The sequence below is a fragment of the Canis lupus genome, chromosome 4 (assembly GCF_011100685.1).
Source record: "Canis lupus familiaris isolate Mischka breed German Shepherd chromosome 4, alternate assembly UU_Cfam_GSD_1.0, whole genome shotgun sequence".
NCBI lineage: Eukaryota > Metazoa > Chordata > Mammalia > Carnivora > Canidae > Canis > Canis lupus.
The window spans coordinates 48,792,545-48,802,085 of NC_049225.1; the positions used below are offsets into that span (position 1 = coordinate 48,792,545).

Genomic DNA, 9,541 nt, shown 5'->3' on the forward strand with positions numbered 1-9,541 from the left:
TGAATAAGTGGAACGATTATTTATAAACTTCTAGGTGTGTGATACCATTTGCTGACAAATAGTAATGGACTGTGGGTAGGGGGTGGCTTTTATTGATTTTTTTCTGCTTAGTGTCTCCTCTCCCTCGTGTAGGCATCAGCGTCCTTATTTTGCTTACAGAAACTATTTTTCCCTCATATTTGTTTTGGTGCCCTGCCTTCCATTGACTAAGGGGCAGATAAGGAGTAAAAGCTGGCTGGATCAGATCTTCTGGCTCTGGATTTTGAATCTTAAAAGGAAAGAGAAAGGCCTAAAATAGTTACAGTTCTTCCTTCCCTATGAGGGCTTCGGGAGGAGACTGATCTGAGTTCTTGCAGAGAATCATGATTCCTGAAGCTGTTCTCAGAAATCTGGAGCATTAGTTTTTCCTTCAATTCTTTGAGCTTTCCCATCTCTTTCCCATACATTTCTTCCTGCCTTAAAGACAACCAGATTCTATTTATTTTATTTGCAATGAAAGAACCCTGATGGATTCACTGACAACTATTCCTTTCTCATCACGCTGACATAGTGGCCTTTTGGGAGCCCCCATCAGTTCACATTGGAACACCATGACTAGGGTGTGTGGCTTAAAGATAAGATATAAGGGAGCTTTAGATTTTTTGCTTTCTTTCTGCCTGAATGAATGGGAACTTTGTTCTTCCTTGCAAATGGCCACTTGCCATTTTTTTTTTTTTAGATTTTTATTTATTTTTTCATGAGAGAGACACAGAGAGAGAGAGAGAGAGACAGAGAGACAGAGACACAGAGAGAGAGACACAGAGAGAGACAGAGACACAGAGACACAGACAGAGGGAGAAGCAGGCTTCATGCAGGGAGCCTGATGTGGGACTTGATCCTGGGTCTCCAGGATCAGGCCCTGGGCTGAAGGTGGTGCTAAACCACTGAGCTACCCAGGCTGCCCAACACTTGCCATTTTGTGTCAAAGAAATTAAAATTGTTTTGGTAGAAATAAATTTTTGGTAGAAATGAATTCTAGTTTCACTCAGAAGTTCTTGTCTAGTAGAAAGGATTTTAGGCAAAAGACAATTTAGTTCTGGTATTGACTCACACTTAAAAAAACCCTCTGTTATATTAAATTCTTAGCACATTTAGTTTATATTTTAAATGATGACAAAATAGACATGACTTAGTTTTAAAATGGTAAAAATTATTATGTTATTGAGCAGGTAAGCTTGTATCACCCCCTTCCTCCCTTCTCTCCCTTGCTTGCCTCTTAACAACCAACACTACTCATTGTCTCACAGTTTCTTGTACTAACCAGACTGTTTCAAGTGTCCCATGGGATTTCCCTTGCTTGAGATTCTCTTCTCAAATACACCCACCCAACAAACATCTATTGATTCTCTAAGACCTGACTCTAGTGTCTTTTCTGCGATACAGCCTTCTCTGACTTTCCAAGCTTGGTTAATTACTTTGTCTTGTGATGCTAATCTATGAGATCTTATCTTATTAGAACATGTATTAAACACTATTTGGCTACATATGTGTGTCCATCGTTGTCTGTGACCTTCCATAGGGCAACCCCTTGTATTTTGGCGTATCAGTTATCCTTTGTGACATTGAAAATGCTTAAATATTGAGCATACCTTGGAAAATTTCCCAATTTGTCACTTAAAGAAACTCTGCTACTGATGCTCTGTACATCCTGAAACTTCTTGGAAAATGCTAAAATCAACCTACAAATGGTACGTCTTATAAATATTTTTTCTTCATTACTAATACATTTTTGGATTATGTTACTAAAAGTCTTAGTCTCTTTGGGATGCTATAACAGAAATACCATAGACTAGATGGCTTGTAAACAACAGAAACTTATCCCTCCCAGTTCTGGAGGCTGGAAGTCCAAGAAGAGGGTACTGGCATGTTGAATTGTGGTGAGGACCCACTTATGGAAGACTGTTATCTTCCCATTGTATCCTCACATAACAGAGAGCAGAGAGAGGAGGCCGGGTCTTTTGTGAATCTTAATAAGGACACTACTGCCATTTATTGGGACTGCTTTCATGATCTCATCTGATCCTAATCACCTTACAAAGGTCCTACTTTCTAATATCATAGTAAGGATTCAACATGGGAGTTTTGAAGGTTTGCTAACAGTCAGTCTGCCACACTAAGATTTAAAAGTTGCAGCTCAGTCATGGAAAACCATGTCTGCAACCTGCACAGCTCCTATCTAGAGGACCTGATTACTGTCATTTTTTTCTATAGGCCTTTCTGTATCTCCTGCCAGAAATGTCATTAGTCACATGTTTGAAATAGACAATGTCACACCAAGTTAAAGCAGCAAGGGAGAAGAAGAAATTCTCAGCACATTTTGTACAAAGCATCCAAAAAACGGACTAGGAGGTTGCTGGGGGCTAAGCATCTATTAAAGATGTGATTGACAATGGAAACTGTATTATTAAAGCTGTTGGAATTTCTAACTTCATATCAAACTAGCTTCATTTCATTTTTAGGGAGGATGGTAGCCCATACAGTCCTCCTTATGACTAACTTGTCTTGATTTTAGGAGACACAGAAATATCTCAAATAGCAGAATTGAAGACAGTAGAGTGCTCTATCAGACAGGCTTTACATTTGCATGTGGTTAGAGACCTACTGGTACATATCCTTTTGGGATAAATTTTCTCTTTTATCCACTCCCTGTCTCCCACTGCATACATGAGTGTTTTCCAAAGGGCGTTTGGAGGAATATTACTTTCTCTAAGTATTAACTGGTATTAAGGGGAAGAGAAAAAAAAGTTTCTGAGGCTGAACAAATTTGAAAAGTATGGGATTAAGGAGGTGGAATCAGCGTCTTCATTACCACACATGTTAACAGCAGAAGATGAAGCATTCAGACCAAATCTATGTGATCATGTGATCCTCCCAGAGAATGTTCCATGTTGTACATACAGGCAAACCCTGCTAGGATACAATGGACTGATTCTTTCTGTTAAAAGAACAAATTCAGGCTCATGGTTGTTGAATATTTTGTAGCATTGTTAGCATTTATTCACTTGTTTTCATCCCCCAGAGAGCCTTAGGATTAATTTGCTGTTTCCTGCTCTTTTGTGATGAAGAGGTTTTGTTCAGCTTCTTGCTTTATTACCTTTTCTAGGTACTTACTCTACCTTTGTGTCTTCTTCTTTTTTTTTTTTTAATGGCTGATACTAATGCCAAAGCATTTTCCATTACAGAATCAACCAAAATAAAACAAAGAAACAAAAATCTAAATGCCAATAGTCTTTCCTTAATGTCTGCCATAGAGAATAGGACAAATTTGGGATAAGTTCCATAGTTATAACTCAGGCTTTGTGAGTTCTAAATGTAGTACTGGTCTGAATTTGCTGACTGGACAGATCTCATTGTCTATAAAATGATCATGAGGCTAATAGGCCTATGAGCAAATTCATTTTTCATAAATTCTACACATTGGGGCAGCTCCAGTGGCGCAGCGGTTTAGCACTGCCGTCAGCCCAGGGAGGGATCCTGGAGACCCAGGATCAAGTCCCATGTCGGGCTCCCTGCATGGAGCCCGCTTCTCCCTCTGCGCCTCTGCCTCTCTCTCTCTCTCTCTCTCTGTGTCTCTATGAATAAATAAATAAAATCTTTAAAAAAATAAAAAAATAAATTCTACACATTGGTTAATTAACCCATATTTATTAAGCATCCTCTATTGGTCCTAGGGGCAGAGTAAATACAATAGATGTGATTCTTTGTGTCTATCTGATGGGTAGAGAGAAGAAAAGAGACAACTACGATATAGGTGGATAGAGATGGTGATGAGAAAAAAAAAAGAGATGGTGATGAGTAAGGTTTTGAGGAAATACACAGAAAGGCCATCTATTTATCTGAGAGGTAAGTTATTCACAGAAAAGGAAGTAGGAGGTGAATGAAATCGCAGGCATGGGAGAAAATTTATGAATATAGTTTTTTACTGAATGTTTAATTTGTGTCCCACTGTTCTAGACACTGAAAATAACACAGTCCCAGTTTACTTCAGAACATGCACAAATAAGTGGGTATTTACAGTCAAGCTTGTAAAAAGTTAAAAGAGGTTTAGGAGCGTGTTTTTATGGGAGCACAAGAGAGGGAAGGATTTTGTGGCTAGAAAATTATGAGGTCGACTGACACATGGTGGCTGAGAATTACTTGGTTGCCCGGTGCTGCCTTAGAGTGTCCCTAAAATGGGTTGAGATATATTTACAAAATAGGAACTCTCTAGAACATAATTGTTTTCCCAATATTGCTGTGACATTCACCATGTACAGCTCAATTTTGTGCAAGAAACCTGTTATTCTTACTCTGTCTTGAAGATATTATGCTACCTTTTTCATTGGCTCATTGAGAAATCCAGACACTTGGGAATGGTTTCTTGTTACACTCCTTCTATGGTTCAAATTTGACTGCTTTGCCCTTTATCTGTTTAACAGTGACTGTTTTCCCCTATGAATATCATACTTTGGCCTGCCACACTGTCTTCTGCTCCTCAGATGTGCCAAATCTTTCTCTCTCTGGCCTTCTCACACATAGTTCTTTCCTCTTGAGTTGCTTTCTGCTCTCTTACGCTTGAATAACTCATTCTACTCCTACTTTAGGTCTCAGCTTGAAGAAACTTTTCTTAGAATTTTCTCTGACCTACTCCTCGCCTAGAATAAGTTAGGCCCCCTTACTTCATGTGCTAACTACCATAGCATTAACAGCTATGATTTGATGAGGGTAGGCACCCATGTCTGAATATTTGTGTTGCTCCTTGCTGCATCTCCAGTGCCTCTCACAGAGGCTGACATCCTAGTAGTCATACAGTAAAATACTTTTTGAATCAATTAATAAAAAATAAGACAGATTTTTTAACTTAGTTTCACAGAAGATCAAAAATGACAAAATAATAGTTTGGAATGAAATGTCAAGCCTGGATGTGATTCAGATAATAATAATAACTACAACTTTGAGCAAGTGTGATGTGACAGTAAGTCAGGTTTTAAAAATTATTGTAAATCTAGACAGTGAGTTTACAAGGATGAAAGAAGTAGAAGTGGACCCAGATCTGTGTGACTCTATAACTTCCTTTCACTGTATCATGTCACATTTCATCAATAGGTATTGTGAGCCAGGGAGACTGGAAGTGAGTTGTAGAGAGATAACTTCTAGCTGGGGAGATCAGGCTGGCACAGTGACTGAATAACTAAGGATAATGTCCAAAGACGGGAAAAGTCTGCAGAGGCAAACAGAAACATATTTTGTTCCAAATCTACAGACATGAAATGGGGAGTGTAGGATGGGGTGAATGAGAACCAATGGATTAAAGATCTGAATAGAAGTTCTGTTCAAAGAGATCCAGAAGGTATGGGAATCTCTGGGTCATGATCTAGTCAAGGGGCCCAAAGCAGAGTCATCCATAGAATGTGGGCCTCAAGAGGAGCCTGGTTGGCTCAGTTGGTTAAGCATCTATCTGCCTTTGGCTCAGGTCATGATTTCAGGGTCCTGGGATCAATCCCTGTGTGTCGGGCTCCCTGCTCAGCTGGAGTTTGCTTATTCCTTTCCCTTTGCCCCTTCCCCCTATTTGTGTGCTCGTGCGCTCTCTCTCTCTCTCAAAAAAATAAAATCTTAAAAAAAACGAATGTGTACCTCAGGACTGTCTGACATATATTGTGCCCTGCAAACCACTCTCCTCTTGCCCAACTCAGAGACCTAACCTCTGAGGAAAGCTAGGATCTGTTTTTCATCTGGCCTCTCATGTCTCTCTTTTTTCACTGAGCTGCTTTTGGAATTCCTGGACTCAGTTACTTTATTTTTTACTTTCCATTTGATATATTTGTGTAGTGCCCATTTTTCTTTTCAATCTTAAATTGGCTAAATTTCTTTTCCTGCCAGAGAAATGGCAAGCCCAGTTTTAAATGTCTCACATTGTTTTAACATGAGTACTGTACTTAATCTCACTTTTATTTTACAGAAGATCTTCTTAGAATACTTACATACACACACACACACACACACATAACAGGCCAACATCTTATATAAAAACAATTCATGTATATTACATATATTATATTATAAGTTATATATTATTAAATAAACAATTTTATTGTATAAATTTATATTATATAAACAATTTATATATTAAATATAAATACATATTATGTACATATACATTATTTTTTACATTAGATGTTACCTTTTTTTAAAGATTTTATTTATTTGAGAGAGAGAGAATGAACTTACAAGCAAGAAGGATGGGAGAGGGAGAAGCAGGTACCCTGATAAGCAGAGAGCCCAACTCAGGCCCAGTCCTGGGATCACTACCTGAGCCAAAGGCAGATGCTTACCTGACTGAGCCATCCAGGCACCCCTAGTTATCTTTTTAAAAAAATATTTATTTATTTATTTATTTATTTATTTATTTATTTATTTATTTAGAGAGTGAATAGGAGTTGGGGGAGAGGCAAAGGGAGAATCTTCAAGCAGATTACCCACTGAGCACAAAGCCTGACATGGGACTTGATCCCATGACCCATAAGATTAGGACCTGAGCCAAAACCAAGAGTTGGACTCTTAACCAACTGAGCCACCTAGGCTTCCCAGATGTTAAATTGATCATGATGGAGTTCTTCCAGATACATAAGTTTGATTTATTTCAATATACTTTTCTGTAGTTTTATGTGTTTTTAAAAATAACTTTCCAATGAGATATACATTTATCTGAAAATAAAAATCATTGCTATCTGACTTGTTTGTTTTTTTCTCATAGGCCTATTTGCTCTTGGGGTATAGCCTTTAGGTTTGTTTTCTGCCATGAAGTATTCAGAACATTGCTGCTGGCTTTCGAAGGCTTTCCTACCCTGTTCCCAAGGCTCACACTGATCTGGGTGTGGTGAAGACTGCCTAAATCACTAGTTATACTTCTTTTTTTCTGAGATGTCAAACTGATAGTCTAAAATGGAGTCTTATTTTATTTGCTCCCAAGGCAGAGACTTGAGGATGATGCTTTATAGTGAGAAACAACCACAAAGTAAGACAAAACAGCAATTACAACAAACACCATACCAAATTAGGAATCATAAAACAATTTAGAAAATTTTGTGTTTGCAATGTTCTTTCTGTTCAAGGACAGTTTTATGTCTTGGTTAAATTTTTTTTCAATTAAAAATGGAAATTAAACAATGTTTTAATTTCCTATAGACCATCAGCACTTCCTTTTTTTTTTTTTAAATTTTTATTTACTTATGATAGGCACACAGTGAGAGAGAGAGGCAGAGACACAGGCAGAGGGAGAAGCAGGCTCCATGCACCGGGAGCCCGACGTGGGATTCGATCCCGAATCTTCAGGATTGCGCCCTGGGCCAAAGGCAGGCGCTAAACTGTTGCGCCACCCAGCACTTCTGAGGGGGATGAAAAAAATCAGAATATTATTTTTTCATAAATTTGAGAAATAGTTTGGAAGGTCTGTGTGAATCTTTCAGGTCAGCTCTTCTTCAACAGCTTTTTTCTCTGTAGAGGATGCTTATAGTTAGGCATTATGACCTTAATATTGTCATGATCTTCATTATCATTATCATCATTATTACTCATTTTGTACTTTTAACCAAAGGCAGCCTTAGTTTGTCAAAGATTATCATCCCTAAATTTTATATTTAATTTTTATTTGCATAAAAAGTAAAGTTCCAGTCTTTAACTTAATGAATATGCAGGAAGCTCCCAAGATAAATTTATACCTTCACAGAGATTGGCTCTGAAAAATTGGCCATGTAATGTAGCAAAACATACAGAAGACTAATAATTCAGAGACAAGGAATATGATCTAAGCTCTCACACTATTTTTTGGTTACCTTGTAAAAAAATCCTTCTCCTCCTTCCCTCCTACCTTGTCTCACTCCTCCCTCCCTCCCTAGTTTTCTTGAGTGAGAGTGACAGCTTGAGTGACAAAATGGTATTTACTTTGATAACAAGACCATTGAAGAAGCTCTCCACCTCTGTGCATTCATCAGCTACTAAACAAATATTATTGAGCCTCTGTAATATTCCCAGAACTGTGTTAGCAAGAAGAATATGTTAAAAGAGTAATGAGAAGGGAAGCAGCTCCACAAGGGTCTTAACCTTTACTTGGAGAGACAGTATATCTGTAAATAAAAGTAAATGAATACATAATGGATGGTTAACATGCTCCTGCAGAAAATAAAACAATTTTAAAGCAATTGTAAAAGACCATCTTGGATGTTGATTGGTTGGTCTGGTAATATATGCAAAAGGAGTTAGGGATTGCAGTGGCTGAAGTAATTAGGGAAGACTTACAACTTTTCCATATTTTTCCTGTCATCTTTCTTTCATGCATTTATATCCCAGAGGACCAGAAATACCATATGTTTATTAAATGTTTATTGAGCACTTAATGGGTACCAAGAGCTATAATAGATGGCATGAATAAAAGGATGAGTAAGATATGGATTTCTAGGACAAATAAATTGCTTTACCAAAACTTTAGCACTTTCTTTTTATTTCTTTACAGAAAATTTTACATTCCTGCCTTTCTGAACATCATTAATGTATTTCATATTAGCTTTAGCCTATGCCCTAGGAAAAAGTCCTAAGAGAAGGCAATAGCCAAGGAACAGGAGTTTTCTAAGAAATAGCTCTTTCATATCATTGCTAGGCAGTGAATGTACCAGAGCTTTATTTAAAAGCATCTTCGAGAAAGCAAGCAGGTTGCAGGAGAGGGTGGAGTTAAGGATGTGTCCTGAAACTAGATTTGCCTGGCCAGCATACTAATTTTACATAAATTCTGTACTTGAACTGGTTTGGGGGAAGAGAGAGAAGATAGAGAATACTGGGAAAAACTGAAGATACCTCCAGGCCACTCCCCACTCCTTGGTGTTGGCATTGTTGTTAGGACCATGGTATTCTACTATTTCTTTCATTCTTTTTTTTTTTTTTTTTAAGATTGTACTTCTTTATGAGAGAGAGAGAGAGAGAGGGGCAGAGACACAGGCAGAGGGAGAAGCAGGCTCCATGCAGGGACCCTCGATGTGGGACTTGATCCCGGAACTCCAGGATCACGCCCTGGGCCGAAGGCAGGTGCTAAACCTCTAAGCCACCCAGGGATCCGTATTCTACTATTTCTATAGCTGAGTATTTTATAAGCTGGGAGAGCCACTTCACAAACTTAAGGAAAAGCAGTTTCTATGGCAACACTCAAACCAATTGAAGGATGACTAGATAATCCTTTCTTATAGCCAAGGAAGCAGAGATGAAAATTTATTAAAGGTATATTTCATATACTCTGAATAATACATATTCAGGGTAAGTATATTCCTTTCGTGTCACATTATACATCCAACTTAAATTGTAGAATATTAAGCACTAATGTATCTCAATGGCTTAATTATTTTCCCAAGACATATTTAGACTGCTAGGATCATTAACATCATGATTAAGGACATGTATGTGGAAGTCTTTCTGCCTAGATTCATATCCTGACTTGGACACTTATTATGCTCTCAATTCTAGTTTATTGACTTGTTCC

The 9,541-nt window shown here is 37.9% G+C and overlaps 1 long non-coding RNA gene across 1 annotated transcript in view; it reads left to right on the top strand.

Annotated features, from left to right (window-relative positions):
• LOC102155267 overlaps positions 1-2,387 on the top strand; it is a 94,365-nt gene extending 91,978 nt beyond the window's left edge. Inside the window, exon 5 of the long non-coding RNA XR_005358295.1 lies at positions 2,251-2,387. This is a non-coding gene — a long non-coding RNA (uncharacterized LOC102155267). The remainder of the gene's footprint in view (positions 1-2,250) is intronic.
• Positions 2,388-9,541: the final 7,154 nt, after the last annotated feature.